At 41.7% G+C, this 27,396-nt stretch overlaps 1 protein-coding gene across 5 annotated transcripts in view; it reads right to left on the bottom strand.

Moving 5' to 3' along the window:
- LOC109031091 (uncharacterized) overlaps positions 1 to 27,396 on the bottom strand; it is a 112,991-nt gene that overhangs the window by 32,477 nt on the left and 53,118 nt on the right. Inside the window, exons 1-2 of one of the 5 annotated variants that reach the window (XM_019042413.2) lie at positions 25,065 to 25,462; positions 23,642 to 24,005 (exon numbers count right to left, since the gene is read on the bottom strand). The exons of 3 other annotated variants lie outside the window; for them this stretch is intronic. The gene's annotated coding sequence lies outside the window, so the exon portion shown is untranslated. Of the gene's footprint in view, positions 1 to 23,641; positions 24,006 to 24,703; positions 25,463 to 27,396 lie in introns of those variants that run through there. One more of the 5 variants, XM_072298102.1, reaches the window with a different exon arrangement.

Below are 27,396 nucleotides of genomic sequence, written 5' to 3' on the forward strand. Positions count from 1 at the left end.
TGGCCCTCAGGTATAAAAATAACTTCAGGAAATTTAATTATATAAGATCTTCGATTAAGACCATTCAATAGACTAATGGCCTCATACAGCGTAATTTTAACTTCCACTTCAACCTAATCAGCCTCTCGTCCTAAAAAATTCTCCAGACAGAGCGGAATCTTCTTTTTAGGGGTCGAGATTATTTCTTTATCGTGGAATTGGCTTTAGAGGTTTGATTCATGAGACGTTTGCTCACCAACGCGCCACGTAGCTTATGCGTGAAGATTTAGCTCCAATATTGAGGAGATTCTGAAGTGAAGTCTGGAGAAGTGGAGAGTCTCCATGCTACGGAGTTTCGTCGTCCTCAACAATTTTCCGAGGATATCCATATCATGCTCCAATAACTATTTTTTTACGATTTCAAAGATCGGCAACATTGTGATATATATAAGCAGTGCATTTCTCGGAAAATATGACAATGTTGCGATAAAAATCAGTAGTGGTTTACTTCATCAGCACAATAGGCAACGATCGAATTCAGTCACGGTGTGTGAGAAACAATCGAAGCTTCAGTTATAGTGTCGCATATGTGACGGATACCAAAAGAATTTCATTGGATGCAACTATTCGGGCTCCATGGATGTCCCTGTTGCATACATGCTCAAGTGAAGGCGTTTTGACTTCAGACACTGACTGCCTCACCGGTGGCGCTCGATGTGGCGAGTCAATGAAAGTAGCCGGACAAATTGCAGAAACATCAAAAGCTCAAATTGTTGTTAATACGGAAAGTGAAGGTTTTAGAAGTATAGTTTCATTGATTTTCTCGTAAAATCACGTTCAAGAAGCACCTCACACACTTTTTAAAATGAAGAACTGAACACCATTTGCAGTTTCAGGAAAAAGTCTCATGTCCAATCTCTCTGAAAGGTTCGGATCATTGTGCGACAAACTTTACTGCACGGATCTGAATTGACAGAATGCCCCAAATTATTCATTTATATTTGGAAGACATTTCTTAAGCATGAATAGCTACTTTTCAGATCATGCTCAGCACATTGCAATATTATTGTGGAAGCACAGAAGATACTCATAGCCTACACCTAGTTAAAACTATTCGTGCATTTGAGATATCTCTACAGTGTAAACGAAGAATTGAAAGCGCTCTGTCATTGGGGATCCTCGCACGGCCCTGGTAAAAATTGGCAGTAAAAAATGTGTTCCAAAATACTATAGACCTATAGCCGGCTGTACAATTTCTTATAGAATTTTATAGCCGATGGCGATTAAGCAACAGCCAGACGATAAAGTTTATGCTAAACGTTACTAAATACGAATACTAGGACTTAGTTAGTTTTTGGACTACCGCTCTCGTTTTGTGCCGTAGTATCTTGATTTATTTTGCGAGGAAAGCTCCGTACTTTTGAAGGATGCCTGTCATTCTTCATATGTTGGAGCGCCTTAAATTTCTTATGATACTGTGCACTACCTCTGGTGTAAAATAGTTGCTTCAGACGCCGTGGCACGCTGCGGCGTGGCGGGCGGGCAGAGAGCGCGAAACGCGCATTGGCGCCTACAAACCTGACAGGGATACTTCACGCATTGCGCAATGCGTGAAGTATCCCTGTTAGGTTTGTAGGCGCCAGTATGCGTCGCCGCGCAATGCGTGAAGTGTCCCTGTTAGGTTTGTAGGCGCCAATGCGTCGCCGCTCCGCTTTGTGTTAGGCTGTAATATTTAATCTCGTGGAGTCAGCGTTTTTCAACTCATGATTTTTAAATGTTTGCACACTCTGTATGGACCATCTCATTTTAATTGATGAAAAAAAAAAATATTTTAAAGGAAAATAGAATGTGTGTTTTGTAAATATTAAGGTAGTTCCGTATCAAAATTAATGATTTCCAAAGCACACGAATCTCTACACAATTTCTTATAGCCTTTTATAGCCAATGGCGATAAAGTGTAAAGCCCGGCGATAGGAACTATAGCCCGACTGTATACTTTTTTATAGCTTCGTATAGCCCGGCTACATGATTTGCTCCGCTTTCTACAGCCAGCTATATGATTTTCAATAGCCTTCTTTAGTCGGCTATAAGAACTCCTATGGTATTTTGAAACGCAGCTCGTATAGCCAATTTTTACCAGGGGGAAGCCCACCGTTGACGCCGCCAAAACGCCTTCACTCTGGTGCATATGCAACCTGTACATCCATTAAGCTCGAATAGTTGCATTCAGGAGTTAAAATTAAATGTGTTCGCCGCATTCAACTCGAAGGGCGCTTTGCGCATGTTTCACCAACACCATAGCTTAATTATAGCGTTGCCGATTGTGCTGATAAAGTAAACTATTACTGATTTTTATCGCGACATTGTCAGTTTTCCGAATGATGCTTCGATTGTTCAAATATATAACACGTTGCAATCCTAAAATGTGGACTGCGATGTCTACTTTTTTCGACTTACGAACGACGAACGTGGCAAGGTCGCCTAAGGGTCACTTCAGGAAAGATACGAGCGCGCATCCCAACATATTTGTATTTTTTCTCGCTTAAGAGTTATAGACCCTACCCTAATGCTTCTCAGACGATCAGCGATTTTTGAGATTTTGCATCTTGCGAAATAACTCTAGAAATCACTACTGAATCGTAATACTAATTCAGAGCCTCTTCTAAGCATGCTAAAATTTTATGTAACACGATTCTTTCAAACATTTTAGCTACGACCCTCTCGCTCCGAGTACCTCCGAGATGCCTACAAAATGACAAAAATTGACAAAATTGTGCCATGACAAAAATTGTTTTGGGCATAAATCAACTAGTTATTTTCTTTGACGATACGGATTACAAACTATCGCTGATTGAAATAAAAATCAATCGCAATTTTTATTCACGGGAAGTATCTTTTTTTGAAAAAATTGCACTCATTTCGACCTAATATTGAGAATTTTTTACCTAAAATCCATTAAAATCAAGGTCAATCATCCAGGGCCGGATTAAGGTGGTGGCCACATGGGTCGCGGCCCATGGCGGCAAATCAAGGGGGCGGCAAATTTTGCAATTTTTTTAAATGTAGGTGTAAAAAAAATCGGATTTAGAAAAAAAAATTACAAACGAGAAAAGGCTACAAAATCTCTCATTTCCTGAGAGTATAGTAATTTCTAATTTTGTCTTTCAGTGATACAAGAGACAGCACCTTTAATTAGTCGAGTTAAGAGAGAAACCAAACACACAATTTGGCTTGGAACGGCGCGACTTAGGGAGAAACGATGACGAGGACTTGAGATGAAAAGGAGAAGCCCTCGGCACGGCAATCGGCATGTACCACATATTAGCGCCTACAAGACTGCACGAATACTTCACGCATTGCATCAAACACAGTGCGGTTATTGGGGTCAGCGTGAAACGGATAGCGCCTACAAGAATACATGAACACTTCACGCATTGCGCCAAACACGGTGCGGTCGGCGCGGCGGCGGAACTTAAAATCATTAAACCAAATTTTGTATTTGTTCTTTCATAACTTTTTCGTTCATTTCTTATAAATGGAAGGCCTTGTCCATTAGAGATAGGTTTGCGAAACTTGACTTTCGCGCAAAGTTCTGTGACCTTTTGCTAGTAGTGTTGACAGGGCTCTCCCAAAAAATGTGTTCAACACGAGTAAACGCGTCTTATGCACCCCTCCCCCGCTGGCACGTTCACTTGATGGTTTTCATTGATGTTTCAAAACGAATGAGAAGGGGGCGGCAAAATACAGGCGGCCCCAAGGGCGGCAAGTAGGAAAATCCGGCCCTGATCATATCCGCATTTCGTAGACCTGGACGCATTTAATGCTCAAATACTTTTGTATCGGTGGTGGACGTCATGAAACACTCCCCCTGATTATGATTTTACGAACAACAATATCAGCTGACGTTTTACTTTTCAAAAGAGATGAAATAATCTTATTTGTAATTCTAGCGATTCGTCAAAAAGAGGAGAGCATTATTTTTCGCGAAAATACAGTGATTTGGCCCTCTTAATAAAAAGAAAATGACACGAGAAGTCCATAACGTCAATCAAAATACACGTTTTTCGACTGTCACTAAAGGCTGTATAATTTTTGCTCGTTCTGGAAAGGTGCTGAATTATTCGAAATTAATTGCAGGCGCTTCGCTGGAAGAGGGAAGAAGAGAACTCGCAATTTCTCTAATTGAAACCTCCTGGAAAAATTCTGAACCACACGGGTCGAACATTTCCATTTCATCACGTGATAAACATTCGAAGATCAAAAGCGGCGATACAGGAATGATTATCAACCTTAATGGATTAAATAGATGTGCATTTAAAAGAATTGGTTCGTTTCCTCGAGTTAGGTTCCCAAGTATTACTTATTCATGTATGCAGTCCACTTCCGTGCAAGACTAATATGGGCCTCTATTATCTCCTTCCAAGCTGCATAACTTCATCGGTACTTTTCATTTGGTGACCACTGTTTTTTCTTGTTAATATTTTAAATGCAATAAGGCGCAATATTGTCTCGAAGTGAATTTGTCAACATTCTATACATTTAACGTTGAAGTGCGGCACCTGTGCTTTAAAGAGAAAAAAACACAGAGACAAATTTGAATGAATTATTTTGCAACGCAGTGAATTTTCATCTTTCACACATTTTGTTTTCCTTATGACAAAGGTGCTTGGTCCGAGTTTAGCAGAGAGATACCAAATTACATCAAAGTCGAATCGAGGACAAGAGGTTTTATTCCTTATGTAATAAATGGATATAAAATACCTATTTTCACAATCAAAATATTTTCCTCCACTTTCGATTTTTGACGGAAAGAGGGGTACAGATGGTTAAGCTTAAAACTATCTCTAACTCATCATTTCTCAAAATGTGACCTGGTTCCTTCCTGTCTAATTGGACGTGCTTAAAACAAAATGAACTATATCCACTGTTACTTGGACCCTAAGGCCCATAAAACTACATGCAGGCATGCATGACCAGGCCCATGTTATGATGGAGTTAGTTTCTTTTGATTTATAAAATTGTAATAAACGAGACTTGACGACCTCGCAAAGATAAAATACTTTTTGCTCTGATGAAACTAACAAGTGTTAGTCTGTTTGTGATCTTGACCATTGTTAAGAAATTAGTAAATCACCTCGGAGCTTTACACCAGATATTGTTCCTGACCATGCCTGATTTTGCCGGCGCTGAGCTGCTACCTGCTCTGCCGAATCGATGGAATTCAAGAGAGAACTGCGGAGCGACTACCACTAGTGCTTACAAAATGCCTATTGCCATGCAAAAGGACCAATCACCACGTTCGAGGCGCTGTGCAGATAGGTCTTTTTGTTTCGAAGCTTCTAATCGCAAGATCAGTATCGCGGCGGAATGACTAGAACGCTGTTGCTCAATCTTAGACGCGAGGCTCATTTGCGTCGAAAAATTTGAAGTACGCAAAAACAATAAAGTGAGCTAGTTACACTCCTCGGCGGCACTTCGCGATTCTGGTGCCGGATTGTGCTAAAATTGAGCGCTTTTCTTCGCGTAACTCAATGTAATATAAGAAAATTGTATCCCACAAACTGGCAACATCGTCTGCGATCCGTATTAAGTCCGCTAATGCCAAATAGTGAGCTAAATTTCCTACAAGATATCAACGGTAAAAGTCGGCAATCACATAACTCGGTTTGCGACGTCGCAGACTTCCTGTCATACTTTATTTTTTAAACGGAAAACTACTCAACGATAATTCTTTAAAACTGCCGTGATTTTTCTTCTATGTGCGAGGAAAATTCTGCAAAAACTTCAAGGAATCATGTCCATTTGTTCTTCTTTAAAAAAATAACATAGTTGCGGAGATTTTCAGACACCGCAAACGAGTTATGTGATTGCCGACTTGCACCGTCGATATGGAGTCCATTGCACTGGAAAGATATGTATAACCAGTGGAAAAACGTGAATCAATAATTGAGCCATCGGCTTTCGATATTTTCCCATTTGAAGCTATGGTAAAAAATCGATATTATTGATTAGGGTGTTCGTTGAGATTACCCTGATAATCGATCCTTTTTCATATAGGTTTAAATGGCGAGTCAATCCATTCGTCGCAATGCACGCCACACTATACTGGATACAAGCAAGTGAATTTTATGGGTAAAATCACAAGAAGATCTTCTTAAAGTAGGTACACTCAAAAATGCTTAATTTGCGTAGTCCCATTGACGCATTTCAAATTTACCATCAAAGCTGGCCTTTTTTTCTTATTTACCGGCAATCATGATCCTTCAGAGAGAATCGCTAGGAAACCATACCAAAATACTGGCGACCCAATGATTATCTTCGCTAGCTTTTTCCCGACCAACCTCGAGAAAATTCTGGGATTTTCTCCTCGAAATCTCGTTGGGGTGGCACTTAGAGGAGGTATCAAGTCGAGATCTTGAAGAGTGTCTAATCGAAAGGACACTTGAAGTATGTCTTAAAGAGACTTCAAGTCAAGCAGGTATCAAGGAAAGTTTTGAAAATTTCTTTTGAGGAAAAATGCAAATCCCATTGAGTAAAATTCCAGACATTATCTTACCTTTTTAAGTACCCGCAACCATCTTATTTGCGACACGGCTTAAAGTTTAAAGCTCAAAGTTTAAGCCGTGTCGCGTTTAAAATGCGACGAGAGAGGAGCAAATCGCAGCTGCACTACTCAACGATGGTGAGTTATCAAAATCCGAAATCAAGCACGGTGATACAGATTCGATACAAGATACTAATTTCTACCATTTTTCTTACCATTAACGGAGACGGATATTCATCTTTGGCACAATTCATTTTGAATACGATCAATATGCACAGTGCAAATCAAGTCTAAACTTGGGCGTGCACATGTTGCAACGGACCGATTTTACACTCGTTTTTCACACGGTTATTTTTAAATTTTGTTAAAGTTTTGGCATAAACTTCTTCTTGCAATTGAGTATTAAGAATGAGTATTAAGAATGAGTATTAATAATGAAACGACATAGGTAATGAAGACTGTCCTTTCCTGAATATAGCCGTGCTCTTTCTTGGCAGACAGTTTAGTAAAATCTTGCAAAAAATGAAGTTGTTAAGTCTTAAAATGGTGCCTTGGAAAGTATGCACGTATGACAAGGACGCCCGTTTTGAGAATGGACCCACAATCATCAGTTATTTAGATGCGGTTTTCTCTTCCAGTGGAAGTCACACACGTGTCATACTCATTTTATCCTATCAGCTAGGAAACTAGAGAATACTAGGGGGCTATGCCCCCTGGCCGCTACGCGGCCCAATCCCCAGAGGGCGCCTCGTGCTCTCTTAGGCCCGCGTCGACAAAAGAACGACCCAAAAAATAAGAAGATTTTCATACCCAACTTGATAGATAAAGATATAGATATGCAATCTATAGAAAGGTCAAAGGTATTCAAATTTAGGAGGTCTTGGAGCTTATAGTATAGAAGATACAGAATATTCAAAGATATCACTGAGCAATGAAGGGCCTGGAAACAGCTATAGTGAATTCTGTGGGGGACCCCCCCCCCCCTCCCCGTGTATTTTCGTAGGGCAAAAGTCAAGCCCACTTGAAAAATGAGAGTTCCAATTTCCAATCTTGCAACACGAACTTGTGACGCACAGCGTGCCTACTTCGTACTTAGTCCTGGCCTGGCCCTGGTTCGTGTCAACGATTACGCCGTCAAGTCGCGCACCGCGCCGGGCGGCCGGGGCTGAGGTGAGAAATACTGGGTGGGAAGGGAGACGGGGGCGGGGGGCTATAGGAAAAACCAACGAATTCCGGTTGAGGGGAGCTCGCTTTTCGATGGCCTTTAACCTCTAAGACTTCCTTCGCCGTTACCTGTGACGTCATCTTGCAATGGCGCCAAGTTGATTGGTGTCACAATCTCCGATCTGATGATTTCTGTCCACGCTGTCAGGAATATCCGAATGAAGTTCGGAGTGTAGGTATTTCACTGTCGAACCTATTTTAATCCAAGACGACACCAATAGACGAATAAAGCTGCCCATGAGCTCATCAAAGGCGCTTCACGTGGCAAAGCGAGTAACGAGCTATTGCATATTTCTGTGAGCATGAGTATATTTGGACTAGATTTTGTCATCAGGGAAACTTTTCTCGGTGCATAACAAAATCATATATTTTCAGAGGAGACTATTCGCACATATGCTGTTCTCGAAGTAACTCTAAAGATTTGGTCTCTGTTCACGTGATGCGGTCCATTTCTCCTCGCGATGGGTCTAACTTATGTTTTCCTCTTGGATACAAATATAAATATGGAATATAATTAAGTTGGTCGGTTCAAGGGTCTATCAATAATGAAGAAAAATCTTCTTCCTCCCCCATCTATTTCCGTTCATTGCGGTAAAGTTTTGATCAGCCCGTCAGGAAAGACTTACGACACACCCGCTCTCAAAATAATAAATAAGGACGTATGACACTGGAGGGAAAGATGGGCCCTGGCTCCGTGGACCCTCCTCCGTAACTGGAAAATTGTCTCTAAAAAACTCATTTTTCGTTAATCTCGGGAATCTTCTACCGTTGAGCCCCATTTTTGACCCCCCCCCCCCCCCCCTAAAAAACAATTCTGGTTACGCCTCTAATCATAATTCGAGCAAAGTGATAACTAGCAAAAATATGTTTTAAAGACCCTGCACTCCTATACTGTCTTCATTAGTGTAAAAAGTTCCTTTCGGAAGTAGACGCTCAGATTCGCCTGATGATGACTGATGACCTGAGGTCTGAAAGATTGGTTTAACAATCATACCCTACTTTGCAAAATTTTGCCTATAGCAAAAAGCTCACCTAGGCATCTTTGAGTCATCATAGGAGAATTTCATTTTATGTTTTTTTTTCAACAAGTTGGTTATCAACCAGGCGACGAAAAGCGCCGACTTCCGAGTTCAACTTTTGCCTCACTCAATTTCACTGCCTGGATTGTAAGTGAGGGGTCTCCAAAATACATTGTCTCTAGGCTTAACCCCGAGGCAGGGGTCAAACCTGAGGGGGGGCGATCACACGTCGATCAACGAGGCTTACGACGACGGCGTTTGGACGATGATGACGATGCGATGAAATAGTTGATGACAAAAGCGATGAAGTGGCCGCGACGCGAGGCCCCGATCGGCTGGCAATGACGGCGGGGCGATGGGCGGGGGGGGGGGGGGGCAGGGCAGGGGCACCCGGGGAACGGGCGTAACTCCACAGATAACGTGTTTCCGAACAACGGCGATTACGGTGGGGGTCGCCGTAACCGTAATCATGGCTACGGCTCTGTAATTACGTCACGAGGAGACGGGGACGAGCCGGCCATGTTGCCGCCCGGGGAAATTATCGGGAAACGGACGGGAAATCCTGCCGCAATATCCGGGTTTTACTTTTCGACACCTTGTCAACTAGAATTTTAAAATTTTCGCTTCTGCGATAGTTCCAGCCGGAAAGTTCGAAGGGGGCGCGAAAGGCCGCTCTCGAAAAAGAGTTAACAAGTGGATTTTTTAACAGAAAAATCGTATTTGAAAAATCGAAATTCCTATTGTCCCAATGAGATTTCGACTGCGACTGTCGCATCAAGCATCTCATCCGGACAAAGGTATCTACCGGTTGTCTCAATCCTCCAATAGGAACCCGATGTGGAAATAATTGACAAGAAAATTTTTCTCCGTGTTTTGATCAACTTAAACTTATTTTCCATTAAATATTAACCGGCCAACTGCACCTAGCAAAAATATGAAATAAAATAATTTCCAAAAGCAGGTATTCTTCTCATTCCCTCCGCAAGAGGCACCCCTAGAATTTACCGCGTATAGGCAACTGCCTCAGTTACGTACATAGAACCCTCAATAGCAACCGCATAATTTATTCTTTCCTTTCTTACAGCTCCTATACAAGTTTGCAGTAACTAAACAGGATAGAGGACCTTTAAAAAAACTCTTTTATGTAAAAAAAGAGGAAAAAGAGGGGGGAAAATAAAAAAAAAGAAAGAAAAAACTGCTAGGGTAACCTATTCGGTACATCCAGACATGACTGCCTTGTTACCAAAGAACGCAAAAGTTGTCGCAGCTAGCTCTCCGATTGGTCAGCGAGTGTAGAGCTTTCATGGATGCCCCTCCGCTCCAATTTTGGAAAAAACAGGGACAAAGGCTTAGACACAATGAGGATTTATGAATTTACATCCTCTGAGATAAATTCCTGGGAAATGTAGCTATAGTATGTGAGAACGAGATGATTTTCGGATTTTGTGGGAAATCGGGCGGCCGCGTAGAACTCCGGCTCAGGGTGACACGGTGTCGATGCGCTTGAGCTTGGAATCGAGTGCGATTTGCTTTCCGGCAGCAGCACCCCTTCAATGATTGATGGCTGCATGGCAATGAGAGTTCCCTCTTCCTCGTCATCATAAACCTGAGTGTCCTGATGAGCGACGCTGGGCTAATAGCTTAATGTCTGTTAAAATTACGGGACCTTAATCCACGGAAAATAACTTTTCCCTTCCCCCGTGCACCTTTTTGGTCCCTTTCCTCGTCACTGAGAAAAAAGTTCGGTTATATGAATCGAAAGTACGGTGTTCTAGATCGACCGCACTATTCGGTTCATGTAACCGTACTTTTGGTTCTAAAAATCATATCCTTGGTTCATACAACTGAGCTTTGTCAATAGTTCAGTTTGGTTGGAAAGCTTGGTTGCCTGAACCGAGAATACGGTCCCTAGATTCGAGAGTACGGTTACATGAACCGAATAGTATGGACGATATAGAGTACCTACCGCACTTACGAACCATATCGTCGCCCCTCTGACGCACAAATGGACCGAGTCAATAGAAGCGGTTGGACAAAATTTGGAAGATTTAACTCCTTTTTTATAATACTTTGAGGTTCCAAGAGTGGTTCCAATGGTTTCCTCGTGAAATTTTCTTCGAATAGCACCCCTTAAAATTTAAAATAAGACGAAATAAATATCAACATTTGCAGTTCCAGTCAAACATTTTATGTCCGACCTCTCCAATCGACTCGATCCACTGCGTGATGGAAGGGTGTATCTCGATTTCCGCATGTGCTCCAGAAAGCAAGGATTCACATGTGAAACAGGGATTACGACTGAAATGTTTTTCTCAGAGGGGACATCGCAGTTTGATTTCTCAATTTTTGAGGTAAGAGCTCGATAGGCGAAGACTATTTTCCTGTAAGTATTAATAGGTCAATTTACTGGCGTCCTTTGATTTTAGATTTCTCGGCCGGCAGAAAGTGTGACAATATTTCCAGATTAGCTGGATTTAATGGCAGGTTAGATGGTCTCGGCAGGGCCGACCAGAGGAGCCCAGGGTCCGAGTCCCCGCCTGCGTGTCTCGGCGTCTCGCTTGCGTGCGTTTGCAAGATCGCCGGGTTCCAGTGACCAAGTGACCAAGTTCGACCACTCTTTACGCACCACGCCTTCATACGTAAACGTCGCCTTTGACCAATAGGCTTCCGCGTCCTCAATCGAGGGTCCAAAGACGACTAATACATGCTTGAGCATACTCTGGGATTGGACGCGTTTGAATTCAAAACGGCTTTAGCCGTAGGTGAAGCAGATAGGATAAGAAGAACAGGTAAAACTGGAAACAATGAACCCACTCTGAAGTGGTGAAAGAGAACTTCATGATTTGCCTCTATCCACATCAACTGTGTCCCTCAAAAAGATTTTTAAAGTTACATCATTTAAGAGTTAGGATCAACAGAGCATAAATTCAAATGGGCTCTTATAATAGTGAAAAAAGTTAGGATCATCAATACATTTGAGAGTTGCCACATTTCCTTCGATAAAATATTTATTTTTAAGGAAAGTTGTGAGTATTTTCCCTTGAAATGTTCAGGAACTCTCGGTGAAATTGCGTACAAAATTATCCGAAAAACCGAGAGGAAAATATTTATAAATTTATAAGGAAATTCATGTTTTATCGAAGGAAAGGCTACACCTGAAGGTTCATACGGCGTTTTTCCTTAGCACGGCAAAATAAGCGGCCATGCGGTTCAAAACCAGCGCGTGGCGACTCGCGGCGCGGCGCACAGTGGGTCGAGTCAATCAGAGAGGTTGGACATGAAATTTTTGACTAAAACTGCAAATTTTTATGTTTATCTCGTCACATTTTAAATATTGAGGGGTGACTCAAGAAGACAATGTCACGAGGAAACCAATGAAACCACTTTTAAAAGCTCAAATTTTTGTATAAACGGAGTAATAAGCGTTTAAAGTTTCCAAATTTTGTCCGACCTCTCCTATTGACTCGATCCACCGTGCGGCGGGAGGGGCGATGCGATGGCGCGAAAACGCGCGAATAAACGCGGGGCGGCGGTGACGAGCGGTGCACTTGGCACTGAGACGGGTGGCGGGGAGGGGCGCGGTCGTGGCGGCGCACTATGGTCCGAATAGCCGGTTTAAGCGGCATTAAATCAGATACGTATGTTTAAACCTCGCAACATGAGTTTTCAGGGGTTTTTAGGGTCGCTGAGTGCAAAAATGCTAATATTCTTCAGGAGAAATCCATTTTTAACATTTTTATACTTTATATAACTGTGGTAATAATTTGTTCAGAAACCTTAAATTGAGGCTGGTAATCCAAGTTGAAGCGGTGGAGCAGTTGGCATCGCATCTCACTTATCTTCTTGATGTCCCGGGTTCGATTCTCGGTAGAATTTTTTTTTTTTTTTATAAGTTTAAAAATTAATTTTACATTGGATGGACTATAAGAAGCTAAAAGTAGAGCCTCGTCAAACACTACTATCAAGGGAACTTGAAAAAGACAGCTCAGGATAATACTTCTACGTTTCATGGCTCCAGAGGCCTACTTTCAAGTCCCACCGATCAGCCGTTTGAACTTGTTTTCGTTCTGCCAAGCGAAACTTAAGCTTAAATATATCCATTTTGATAGATTATTTGTTTGAAACATGGGTAAACGTAAAAAAAAAAACGTTTACGGGACCTCAAAGTGGCTTCCTAAGACAATTTCATTGCTCGGGAGCCTTACTTTCAAGTCCCACCGATCAACCGTTTAGACTTGTTTTCGTCTGCCAAGCTAAACTTATGCTAACATATATCTACACTGATAGATTATATGTTTGAAACACTTAAAACGTCAAAAAAAAAACTTTTACGGGGCCTCAAAGTAGCCTCCCGAGGCGATTCTTTGCTGTTCTTGAGCACAAAGTTTCAATTGGTCCCGATCAACCCCATCAACTCGTATTATTCTGCCTGGGCAGATTTAGGCTCTAATGCATTCGATTTGCTAGAATATGACAATGGAACATGATAAAAGTCATCGTCAATGGCATATGATAGCTAATTGTAGTAAGTGATAAGAAACGCGAAAACGTCATTTTTCATGAGAAATAACTTGAGGCTATGGTGGACTATGGTTCTGCCACTCAGACTAAAAGGTAGTATAGAGTCATGACAATAACTTCCGAGTAAAATTACGAGGTGCTCAGAGGTGCAAAAGATATTTTTTGGGTCCTACTTTTGCGATTTTATTGAAAAAAGTGACTATGTCTAAGGGTTAATCTAGAACATTAGATATGATGAAAAAGAACAGTTTCAGCATGAAACATCTTAAACTTATCTTGTATTTTGTGAATCAAGTGCCCAAACACTTTCAGGTACGGTGAAACGACGAAAACAAGCCCTTAAACACAGCACTGCCGCTCGGTAACTGGAATCGCACTCATAAAGTGCTCCGCGCGCCGCACTTCCCAGGCTTGTCACATCTTTATTAGTGCTTTAATCGAAGTGAAATTTTACAGGAGTCTTCTCTACAGTATGTACTATCGATCTACCTCTTAAAATCTAACTTTTTCCAAACTTCACTTTTTCGATTTATTGCCGCTTAAACCGGCTATTCGGACCATAGTGCGGCGCGGCGAGCCCACGTGTTGTTGGAAGCTTCGAGTGCGAACGAACTTTCGGCCGCTCCACATCCACATTCACCGCAGCCGCAGCAGCGTCCAAAGCTCGATCCGCAACACGCGCCGCGTCGCGTCGCGATGCCCAACCCAGCTTCAACGCCGAGTTTCGCGGGTGATCGCTACGCACTACGAGAGGGTGCGTCGCTTCCGGGTCGGGGTCCAAGTCCGATCCAGATTTTTACGGCTACTGATTCTGTCATGGAGGCGTCTCACAATGGATCGAGTCAATGGGACAGGTCGGACAAAATTTGGAAACTTTAAAAGCTTCTAACTCCGTTACATCAAAACTTTGAGATTTTAAAAATGGTTCCATTGGTTTCCTCGTGAAATTTTCTTGCAGAGGCACCCCTCCAAATTTAAAATGTGACGAATTAAACATAAAAATGTGAAGTTTTCCATGTCCGACCACTATGATTGACTCGATTTACTGTGAAACGTTGGACCCACACTGCAGAAACCGGAATCACACGCTGAATGTGGGGGCTGAATGAGGCATGAATGTGGAAATCATAGACCCGATGACTGAATTTTGCGCGTTGTAACGATTCTCAGCGACCATCGGATAATGTCGGATTTGTCTGAGCTATTCTAATAGATTTGATACAAATCTGGATGAAAATAACTGGAATTTGCGAAATTTCAGACGTTCAGCGATGACTATTGACTTCCATATTCAGCTGCCAAATTCAGCGTGTGATTCCGGCGAGAGTTTGCAAAGGGAGCAGCAATGCCCAAATTTTCGAAAACGAGTTTCCTTTTAAAATCTGCTTACATACTTTGTGTCATGATTTATTTGATTTCGTCTGCGGAATTCGCCTCATTTTCAAAAAAAGGAGTCAATGTTATAAGGAACCAGTATGTGCGCAAAAAATCTCGTCATTTCATTCAAAATGTAAGTAAGTCCACACTAGTCATTTTGTGTGAAATGATTCGTTAAATTGCCGATTTCTGACATCAAAATTTGTTTTTGTGTCCAAGACGTAAACACGGAAGCATGCAGAATGTAGCATGTACTGTACTACTGTCATGCCTTGAGTACGGGAAATACAAATGGCCGTTTATATACAGTCGAATATAAAATTCACCGATTTGCCGGTAGACAAAGAAATAAGCAAATCGAGAATCACTCACAAAAAGTCAGAACTTTGAGGCGTAGTATCCATGGCTTACCTGAAACAAAGAGAGAGATGTTAATTAATGATGATGAAGGATTGAGAATATGTGCGCCATTGAAATAAGTGATTAAGATAAAAGATTTACAAGAGATATTAGTAAAGAAGTTGACGACAGACATCTTTTTTAACTTCCTACCAAACATGCACGAGCCTTTTAAAATTTTATAGACTTCTTGTCCTATCAAAACCCCCTCTATTTAGGCACTAAACCTTGCTTTTTCACCGCACTCCACGCATGTAGCTTTAGAGTTTTACGCACCGACTCAGAGGCGATTGGCGGAGAGAAGAAGATAATTTGGATTTCTCTCATCAATTATTGACGTTTTCGAAAAAAGTCTCACGGAACAACAATAAACTCAGCTTATTCGTTACTCACTTGCAGTAATTTTTTTAGGTGAGTCTCGTTCGGAGCTCCGAGCTCCACCATCAGTCGGCAGCGAGCCTACTGGAGTAGGTACCTAAGGGTATACCCTAGGGTGCGTCAAAAAAAATGAAAGTCTGAAATGTTCCGCTCCCCAGGCGGCAATCGATGACGTTTAGTAAAAAAACATGTTTGCCAAAATTTGGGCCAATTTCAATCATTTTAAATGGTGCCAAAGGTCAATTTCGTGATGAAATTATGATATTTTGGTTTAGACCTCGATTTCGTACAAAAAACTCGATTTTACGCTGAAATCGTGCGTTTACGAGAAAAATGTCAAAGAACTCGACTTGTAGAGGATGAAATTTTACACTAGGAGGACGTCTTTGTAACCGATAAAAATCAAATTGAACTAGAAAAACTCAACTCGGTATTTATTTTTTTGGTCCTCAGAATTTCCGAGGTCTTACTAAGTAGAGGTTTAAAAGACTCATTTTTCACGAAAATAAGTCGAAAGAGGGTATAAATGAACTGTAGGCAAGTGTTGAGGATGCAAATGTCATCAGAACTTCCTCAGTTTCAAAAAAAGTTCCAACTATTTTGCACAATCCTCCAAAAAGTGTACGACTCGAGAAGCAGGATCGTGCTATAATAGTAGGGGGAAAGTGCGGTTTGACCGGGAAAAATTGCGTAACAAACTTTCCCTATGTTATCGTCATCAGTAGGTTCCCCTGAACAACTTCCTAAAAGTTAAAAATGACCCAACCCCGGAATATCCCTCAAAAAAGTTAAAATTGAAAATGGCGGCCGTAATAAGAGGGTCCGGGAAATCGGTATTTTAAAATGCTCATTCTGTCTCATCATGTGAGGTAGCATTTCCTATGTAATTTTGGTCGTAGATTTCATAAATAAATTCCGCAAGGCCCTCCGGCCAAAGGGGGCGTTCCAAATCAAAGATGGCGGCCAAATGTGAAAGGCAGGAGGTTGCAGTTTTTTAAATATTCACCGAAGGAACAAGGAAAGTGAAGTGTCTTTATTTTCATGCATTTCTGGCCAAGAAACTTAAATTTGATGTTATAAATGTATTTAATAAAGGAAATTAAAGGAAACATACGACTACCAAGAGATACGTGAGCTCAGAAGGGGCCTTGCGGAATTCATTTATGAAATCTACGACCAAAATTACATAGGAAATGCTACCTCACATGATGAGACAGAATGAGCATTTTAAAATACCGATTTCCCGGACCCTCTTATTACGGCCGCCATTTTCAATTTTAACTTTTTTGAGGGATATTCCGGGGTGGGTCATTTTTAACTTTTAGGAAGTTGTTCAGGGGGACCTACTGATGACGATAACATAGGGAAAGTTTGTTACGCAATTTTTCCCGGTCAAACCGCACTTTCCCCCTACTATTATAGCACGATCCTGCTTCTCGAGTCGTACACTTTTTGGAGGATTGTGCAAAATAGTTGGAACTTTTTTTGAAACTGAGGAAGTTCTGATGACATTTGCATCCTCAACACTTGCCTACAGTTCATTTATACCCTCTTTCGACTTATTTTCGTGAAAAATGAGTCTTTTAAACCTCTACTTAGTAAGACCTCGGAAATTCTGAGGACCAAAAAAATAAATACCGAGTTGAGTTTTTCTAGTTCAATTTGATTTTTATCGGTTACAAAGACGTCCTCCTAGTGTAAAATTTCATCCTCTACAAGTCGAGTTCTTTGACATTTTTCTCGTAAACGCACGATTTCAGCGTAAAATCGAGTTTTTTGTACGAAATCGAGGTCTAAACCAAAATATCATAATTTCATCACGAAATTGACCTTTGGCACCATTTAAAATGATTGAAATTGGCCCAAATTTTGGCAAACATGTTTTTTTACTAAACGTCATCGATTGCCGCCTGGGGAGCGGAACATTTCAGACTTTCATTTTTTTTGACGCACCCTAGTATACCCTTACGGTATACCCGAGTATACCGCAATATTTTGGTTAGTAACCTAATTCATAACCCCCAATTTTTTTTTCCGTGTACGTTTCTATTAAACTTTGTCCATTTGCACGCGGGTCATCTCAGCACGAATACTTCCATTTAGCAATCAGTGGACACCGAACATTGTATGCAGATTCCTCAAACGCAATCGCGTAACGTGTGAAAACGGCGGGGCCTAAACTTTGGCGAAAAGTCGCGGATTGCGAAACTTGGAGCGTGGAGGAATCCCGCGAGGCCGAACTCGAACACTCGCTGTCACCTGAAGAGCTCATAGCGGCACCGGGTCGCGACAACAGTTTGATCGGTTTGCATGAATCGCTCGTCCCATCGCCATCCGCCATCGCCATCGTTTTCCCGAATAAAAAGCGACGCTGCTCGCCGATTACGAATATTATGATAATGGGACTCGCGTCGAGTTATTAATTAAGTCATGGCTCATGGAGTCCCATGGTTCCATTCTCGGGGCCCTCGCCTTCGCCTTCGTTGCGTCGTCGAGCACCGTTGTCGCCTCCTCCAAGAAAAACACCGTCCGATAGAGTTTATGGACGCGTGGTCGAATAGTGGAATCACCGTGAATGTCACGCTTACAGGCAGGGCCGGATTAAGGCGGTGGCCACATGGGCCGTGGCCCATGGCGGCAAATTTAGGGGGCGGCAAATTTTGCAATTTTTTTAAATGTAGGTATAAAAAAAATCGGATTCAGAAAAACATTATCCATGAGAGAAGGGGACAAAATTTCTCTTTCCTGAGAGTATAGTAATTTCTAATTTTGTCGTTTTTCGGTGATACAAGAGACAACATCTTTAATTGGTCGAGTTAAGAGAGGGTAAGGAACTAAACACGCAATTTTTCTTGGAGCTTAGCGCAGAGAGGAATGATGACGAGGACTTGAGATGAAAAGGACAAGCCTTCGGCGCGCCGGTCGGCATGTAACACATGCATATTAGCGCCTACAAGACTGCAAGAATACTTCACCCATTGCGCTAAACAAAGTGCGGTCAGGAGCGGTTGGCGTGTAACGCATAGCGCCTACAAGACCGCAGGAATACTTCACGCATTGCGCCAAACACAGTGCGATCAGCGCGGCGCAGCGGCGGAAGTTAAAATTATTATACAACAATTATTTTTGTTCTTTCGTAATTTTTTGGTTCATTTCTTATAAATAGAGAAGCAAAGCTCCGTGAAATTTTGCTAGTAGTGTTGACAGAGCCTTCGCAAAAAATGTATTCAACACGAGTAGGTAAATGCGTCTTATGCACCCCTCCCCTTCTGGCACGTTCACTTGATGGTTTTTATTGATGTTTCAAAACGAATGAGAAGGGGGCGTGCAAAATACAGGCGGCCCATGGGCGGCAAGGAGATAAACCTTGCCCTGCTTACAGGTGACTTTAACAACGCCATGTCAGTTCGCCTTCAATTTTTAGTGTAGGCAAGACGAGTTCCCACGTGGTCGAATAGCGGTATCGCCGTAAAATGTGACACTTATTCGGATCACACAATGAATAACATTTCATCGAACTTGAAGAGGCGATACTACCGCATTCTCAGTTCGCCCTAAATTTTTTTGGATATGCAACACGAGCTGCCATGAGGTTATCAAGTATTTGAGCTTCCTTTTCTCTCGATTAGAATACCTACTTGGGGAGAGCACGGACATGTCGGTAATTTTGAGGTTAGATCATGGAGCTTTTAGGGGCCAAAAGGGTATAGCCAACCTGTGAAATCAAATCATCATTAATTATTCATCATTGTAGTATTGTTAAGGTCCGTCGTTTGTAAGGAACGTATTTGGCTACTTTTTGCGTAAATGTACTCATTATTTTTACGGAAGAACGCTCAGTTATGTACATCTTTTGCGTAAAAAATGTGTTAGGGGTTAAGAGATGTATGATTGTTGACGAAAAATACCCTTTAAAATATAAAATGGCTGTGAAGATGATACCCTAGGTGTCTTGTTTGTGTGCATTCATCATCGTGATCTCAAGGCTTAAAACTCATCAAAAATCAGTCAGAAAGCGGTGCAACTTTTGTACACTAAAGAGCCACGGACAGCCATATTTAGGTCATTTTACACACATGTAGGCCAAGGAATTCTCTCGGTGCAAAATTCGAGTTTTATCCGACGACCAGGCAACGCCGATCGGTTCTTATCGCTATTCCTCAGGAGCGCATCACGCACACCGCGCATGCGTGGCCGGTACCGCGCTGGTGCCAGACCGCGGCTGATGGTAAGTTCCGGAAGTGGGTTGAGAAGATAAGGAGGGGTCAATTTATGACAGGAAAGCCCCGTTTAAGAAAACTCTGAAATCCCCACATAATCATGGGTTGCGTTGTAGGGACTCACTGTGGGTTTAAGGGCGCTCACATGTTAAAATTGGAATCTCCTGACTTTTCCAAGTTTACCGTGACCAATTTATAGGAAAATTCCTAGAATTTTGGGACGAAATTGGATGATTAGATGACACTTTTAATACATTTCCATTCGGATGGGCGACAATGTGATATCATGTACAGTGACACATAAAAGTTCGTTATTGCCATGATCATAATTTTTCTGACTTTGGGGGCCATTTTGATCATTTCCGTTCACTTTTCCTGGATTTTCCTGATCCATTTCCCTTCTAAATTTTTCAATTTTACGGTGGTTTTTTTTTTTCTTTTTTTTTTCTGAGATTGTTCTTAGTTTTAACTGAGAACTAATGAAGAAGTTGAGTTAGACTGAAGATTGAAAGTAGGAACTTTGAATGTCTCTAACATTTATAAGAATTCTTGTCGTAATCAAAAAGATCTTCAATTGATTCCCCGGAAAATCATTCTGCTTAGTTGTTTCAAGAATGATGAAAGGAAATTAAGAAACGTTCGGTTTCATTAAAATAGACTTTTTTGCGGGAAATATTCATGGAAGTTCCATTTCATTCGAAGAAAAAAAATGTTCTCACAGCTCGATCCTTTGATTTGATATTTCCTTGAAATTGCCATGACTAGGTATTTCCTCACGTAGCGGAGTACCAGTACACTCAGAAAAATACTTGTGTTCTTGGGACATTCTCAGTCAGTATGGGAAATGAAATGCAAAGTTATCCAAAGTTTAGGTTGATTTCGGTGCGTTTTACGTTGATTTTTTTACGAAATATAATGGAAACGCCGGCAAAACCAGAGATTTTCGAGTTGGTGATTTTGCATCCCAATTCTTAGGTTCACCAAATCCAAGGGTTATTTTTCCTCGCAAAATATTCTTAAATATGCTATGTCGAGATTGGCGAGTTAAAATCAAAAAGGAGAAGAGAGTACTGCCGTGCTAAGGAAGAACGCCGTATTAGCCTTCAGACGTTGCCAAGTTTCCTTCGATAAAAACCGAACGCACTGGGAAAATTGTGAATATTTTTTCTCAAAATTTTCCGACTATTTTGTACGCAATTTAATCTAAAATACCTGCAAATTTAAAAGAAAAATGTGTATAAATATGGTCAAAAATACATGTCTTATCATGGGAAATTTGGCAACTCTCGAATGTTCATACGGGGGTTTTCCTTAGTACGGCAGAGTATAAGGCAAGATAAGTTTCTCCATTACGGTTCTTCTTCATCTCCAGAGTCCATAATTAATATACTGTTTTTATGCTGACAGACAGGAAATTGAGATGATTAAAGCTACGACGAAAGTTCAGAGTTCGGACAGGAAAAACACGGCAAAGTTCAATTTTCGCGAAACTGGCTGACGCGACGGAATTCCACAGCGGCGCGGCTGATAACATAATTTTGGCCAGACATTCAGACACAATAATTATCACTTTGACCGTTATATCAGCGCCGCTTATTGCCGGTTTAGCTTGAAAAACCCAGACGAAGATAACTTTATTTGCATTTAATTCACAAAGTTACCAATCTACGGAGAAGCTTAAAAAACCTGTACCTCGATTTGCGACGTTGCAGATAACCTATCATCCTTCTTTGAAGAATTAATAATGAGCCATTCGACACGATGGGAAATAAATTACACGAAACCGTTACCCCCATCAAAATTGTATGCAAAACAAATTAAAATTTCAACGAATTCCCCATTCCCAATCCCACGAAATGTTGCGTCCCGAGCGGCAACAAATACGGAATATGTGATAAGAACTGATAAGAAAGCTAAGAGGAACAGCGAGGATGCGGTACGCAACTGAGAAGACATGCGCATGCTCTCAAAACGTAGTTAAACCATTTTTTTTATAGCATCATGGTAAACAATTTTTCGGCAATATTCGCATCGGCAGCTTGAAGCCCAGATTTTCAGTTCCAAATTCCGGAATTCAGCAAAACTCACGAACACTCTGCAGCACAATACGGCGCTTTCGGCAGTTTTATCGAATTTCGGCTGCCGGAGCCACGTATTTCGACTCCAGCTGCCAAGCATCTCAGGGTACGGATATTGCCAAGAAATCGTTTCGGTACGATGTAGAGGTACCAAATCCTTCATAGGCACTTTTAAATTGACAGAAGATAGAATTGTGTTTGCCTCTCATTTCTTGGCCTCCTGGACAGCAAGGTACTTCGTTAATTTTCGTTACGAAATTTACGTTTTAAATTTCCAATTTTTCATTCCAATTGGACAATTAAACAGATTTCTGGAATTGAAATCGCCGAAAATGTCTCTTTCAGAAACCAAGCTCACGATTTCGTGGAAAAACAATCTTTCAGTCCGATCTCAAAGGGTTCTAATTTCCCTTTGCACGGATGCTGCTATCCTACCGAATATTTACGGAGTGGGTGAGGGTGAGCTCCAAAGCTCTGGAAATAGCCCCGGGCACCAACGTTCCTTTTGCGGCTACTGACGCCCGTCTTTGCGCGCCAAAATTACGAGAGACCCGGTCACCGCATTTCCGGAAAGCTCCTTCCGAATCTTTGCTTTTGCTATCTTTGTTCATCTAAAATGAAAAGCGATTAATCCACAAATTAGTAATATCGCCTCGGCTTCAAAACCGCATGCTCCAGAAAAAACCACAAATGGGCTTTCGCATGAACGAGGAATCCCTCCATTTCACACGATTAAAATATCACCATACAGATGGTTTCAGAGCTGGAAAGCCATTCAATTGCAGGCATGTATTAGAGATTCTGTCTAATAATGTTTCAAGATTTTACTCTTAAACTATCATTTTTTAATGAGTACCAATAAACTCTACTCCGACAGAAAGAAAAATGGCTAGTTTCTGACATCACGAATAAATGCCCTCTCTTTCTCACGTGGTAATAACTTACTTTTGTCCAGCCGATACCCTCACCTAACTTGAGGTTTGCTCGTCTTTACATGAGCCCGCTCTACAGTAGACTCTATATTATCGATTATCCGGATCAATTTTGCAACCATGTAACTACGTACGCATTCCGATAAGTGAGCGGATCCGCGGAGAAACGGTCGCAAGGCATATTGGCGCCTGCAAGGCTGAAAGAATACTTCTCGCATTACGCCAAACGCAGTGCCGTCGGTTAGTTAGCCTAAAACGCACATTAGCGGCTACAAGACTGCATGAATACTTCACGCATTGCGCGCTTTAATCGTTGTATTGTAATTTATCGTTGTCGGCTACCGTTCACAATCACCATTGAGTCGTTCAGTTTGACATTAACCTTTTAAATTCGTGTTGGTATGTACATGATGTATACATAATAAGAATACTGTTGTGTTGGTTATTGGTGTTTGTGTTTACTATTATTATCCGGATTTCTTTTTCATCCGGATCGGGCCCGGCACCAATTAATCCGGATAATCCAGAGTCTACTGTATTTAGACTAACTCACGGGGGCCCGCGAAATGCCCTCTAAAGACGCACTCCTTGTTACATTTTAGAGACCCTACACCTACACCAACAGTCTAAGAAGCAACATAAACTAGTGGGTCAAAAGTTAAGTTCGGAATTCAATGCTGCTTTTCGCTTAATGATGATTAGTAGGCAACTTGTTGGCCAAAAAAGTAGAAATGAATTTCGCCTAATGACGAATGAATGCCGCGGTGAGCACTCTGCTAGGCGAGTTTTTCCTTTGATTTGAATTGCTGACCATTTGCTGATTTGGTTATTAGTCACCATCAGGCGAATCTGAGTGTTGACTTCCGGAACAAACTTTTACACCACGCGGAAGATGGAAGTGATGGGTCTCTAAAATATTGTGCCTCCATAGACTCTTTTTGAACCTGAATCTGAATTTTGCACTACTTACCGATCATTGTCTGTCGGCATCTCGCCGGCGCTGACGACGGACCCAAAACTTTCGCGCTCGGATACTTTCTCCTCCATTCAAGATCCAAAGTTCTATTTCCGAGCCGTGCCAAATTGCGATTTTTCGTCAACACCAAACAACAGAAGTTACGAAACGCATCGTGTATACGGTCACAGGAACTATTCCGACAGTTCTCGCGAAAGTCACTCTCGCACTTCACAACACAAATAACGAGCTTACGAACGAGTGAAATTTCATCCTCGTTGCGAAAATATCGGTGAGCTCTTTCGTGGAAAAAAGTGAGATGGATCAAGAGCGTGCCCAGCAGAAGTATGTTTTATAAGAGCTGATTTCCTCTGAGACGCTAAAAAAAGCAAACAGAAAATGGCGCAAGGTCAAAAAATGTGTGGGGCATTTTTAGGAGAGGGTTGTAACAGGACTGAACCGTTTTGATACTGAATCTGTATCATGCATTTCAGGCTAACATCACTCTGCGGCAAAAGAGAGCAGACGAATTGGAATTTTCTTTTTTTGCGATGGAATTAAGTATTCTCGAAAAACTTAATGGAACGGTTCTGTCGGACTTTTTTTTTATTATATTTTTTTTTGATTAACTCTCTTTATCACAAGCCTCGATCATCACTGATGACCATCGTGATTACACTTCGTTGCGGCAAGTATTCTTACCAGACGATTTGGGAACTTTGAATAACTTGGCAACCTGTTAATTTTTAGTGTAGACGCACATTCAAAAAAAGGCGGGAGATTCACAAGTTCAGTAGGTATCTGTATCGGTCAACTCAATAATCTGTCATAAAGTTGAAATGAATTCAGACAATTTCGGAGCAAAAAGCGACCAAGAAAACGGTCAATAAACGATCTAAATGCAAATCTTCAGAAATCTCGGGACCTCGCAATTTGTAAAAATATAATCCAAAACAATTAAAACACGAATCTTCACAGAATTCTCGTGCTTTCACGATGGGAGTCGATAAAAGGTTGCAACACAAAACTTAGGAAAGCTTCGAAGTTCAAAATACTGAAACAAAATAATTAAATTACCGGTCAAGACACAAAAATTTGAAAACTGCGAGGCTCAAATTCGACTAAAACAACCGTAAAAATATGCCAAGAACATGAAACTTCAGGTATCGCTCGATCTTTTAAATCCGATGAAGATTAAACGGTCTTACGGGATATTATTCTGAACATCTCAACAACTCAAACTAGGTCGAAAAGATGGTAAGAAAAAAAAATTGAATAAAACTAAAACTTTTTAAAAACTTGGAGCTAAAAACCGGTAGAAACTGGAGTCAAAAGCATGTTATCCGGGTTTTTTTTTCGGAAAACTCCGTGGCTCCGACCCGATCGAAATGACAATCGAGAATAGTCAAAACACGAAACAACTTTTAACAACACCCACCGACGACAAATCCGCGATGAATTTAGGTTCGGTTCGGTTCGCTCGCCGCGTGGCTCGCGCGCGAATCCGTCGTTATCAACGTTATCAACTGTGACGTCACCATAGGTATTTTCCGTTATGTTGATCCGGATCCAAACATCAACACACACATAACCTCCCACGGCACAAACGAGAACGAACCGATATATATCGCTTTCCCGTGACGTAACACGAACCGCGTCGGGAGCGGGGACACTGACTGGAATGAAACGACCACGGTACTGATAACAAACCTCGCTTGCCACCGCATCGCACAACACACACGACACGACCGCGCAAGCGTCGACGTATGAACGGAAAAAAGAAGGAAAAAAAAAACGGTAGCGTTCGTCCGACCGATATGCATAATACGCGCGTTGCCACGTCTGCCGTCGAGAAATCGCAGCATCCTCGTTTGATGTGGAGATGGGGGCGCGTGTTTGTGAGAGAGGGGGGCGTGTGTTAGTCGTTAGTGTTGTGCGGGGGGATTGGGCGGGGCGGGAAGGGGCCCTTTATCACTATCGGTGATAACGGAGGACGCGGCGAGTTGGCATCGCCGTTGAATGACAATGCGAGCGACTCGGAATGGAGGGGATCGAGGATGAGCGACAACGCGCCGTTGCCGGCGTCGACACCGTTGGTGCTACTACGTTCCGGAAAGCGATATAAATCGATTTATTCTCATTGATTGTATCGAGGGAGACATTGTTATTTGGATCCGATTCTATCGTCGGAAAATTTCTACACTGGAAAAAAAAAACGCATTGGATCTAGAGTCCAGGCTATTAAAAACATCGACAAGAAAAAGGACTCTTGATTCAATCAGAATCTAGCGTAAATGAAGAACCAAGCCTCTTAATTTAAGCGAATTTCCTTTTGATTCAAGCAAAAATCCGATTGAAACAAGAGTATTTTTTCTTGTGAATGTTTTCAAGAGTCTGGACTCTTGATCCAATGTGGTTTTTTTTCCAGTGTATGGTGACGTCACTAACGGCACATAAAGTGCGCGACGATGTTTCTTGTATCGATCGGAAAATAATCGAGCGAAAGGGGTTTTCCTCAGTGTGTCATTCTAGACATCGTTGTTCCCCAGAAGAAGAAACGAAAGTCTATTTTAAGGTTCAAAAGTTGGCTCAAAATATTGAGTTATTCTTTACTTGAAGGTATAATAATTGTATAATTTCTGATCAACACTTTGCTGATTTTTTCTTGTAGTCGGAAAAAATAGGTTGAATTTTCAATCGAGAATGCCCAAATCATTCCTAGTAAAACTGCAATTCGTGAGTAGAAATTTAGCAAAGTTGATACGTAGTTCTTTCGCCCGAGGAGCGATTGTTTCAGCATCGAACGGGAAAATGGTACCGAATGCCATTTTGGTCATCTCGAGATAGTAGGGTACAATCGCACGTTGCCCTGGAAATTAAAGCGGGAATTTTCCCGTCCTCGAGAATTTCTGGCTAAAATCTACTTTCCCAAGAAGCTTTGATGTAAAGAAACCCACGTATGCGCATGTGTATGGTTATCACTTACATTTTGGAAATCCGCCGGGACGTTTCCTAGAATGTTCCCGACGAATTAACCCCGACACTTATCATTTTTTGAGACTTTGATCCCTAATCGGCTTCATTAATTCCTGTGTGAATCAACGTAAATCAGTGTTAGTGTCAAATCTATTACATGCGTGGAACAGTCGTTGTAGATCTCTCCAACGCAAATAACTCGAATTTTCAAAAATTATTAGTTGGGTACCGTTTTGCCGCGAGTATACTGATGTTAACTCATTTTAATTTTTCCGCTCTTTTGGAGACTGTTCAAAATATTGTCCACATCCGGCAGGTTTTTCACGAGAGCATTGTTCGCAATAATTCAACCATTCGAGAACGAGCCAACTCAGGGAGAAAAAAAATTCAGGAGACATGAATTCGCGTGAAAGTCGGTAAGGCATGAATGAACCAAGTTCCCGTGGCCAAAATGCTACGAGTAACTATTACTGTTTTCAAGCCGCTCACATTGCCCGTCGAGATATTGAAGGCGAACTGGCCGGAACAAGTTGGAAACACTGTGAGTAAAGCATTTAATTGCTACTGCTGAGAACAAACCGAGTGATCGTGGCCGAAAGGCGACGAGCAACTAATACTGCTCCCAAGTCAGTCACTTTGCCTATCGAGGTTTTGAAGGCGAACTGGTCAGAACGAGTCAAAAACAATGTGAGTGGAGTATTAAACCACTAATACCGTGAGTGATGTAGGGCTCGCTGATTTAAAATTTGAGTCCCTGAGGACCACAATCAAAACATTTAGTGTTATGGAGCTAT

Source organism: Bemisia tabaci, chromosome 3 (assembly GCF_918797505.1).
Source record: "Bemisia tabaci chromosome 3, PGI_BMITA_v3".
Lineage (NCBI taxonomy): Eukaryota > Metazoa > Arthropoda > Insecta > Hemiptera > Aleyrodidae > Bemisia > Bemisia tabaci.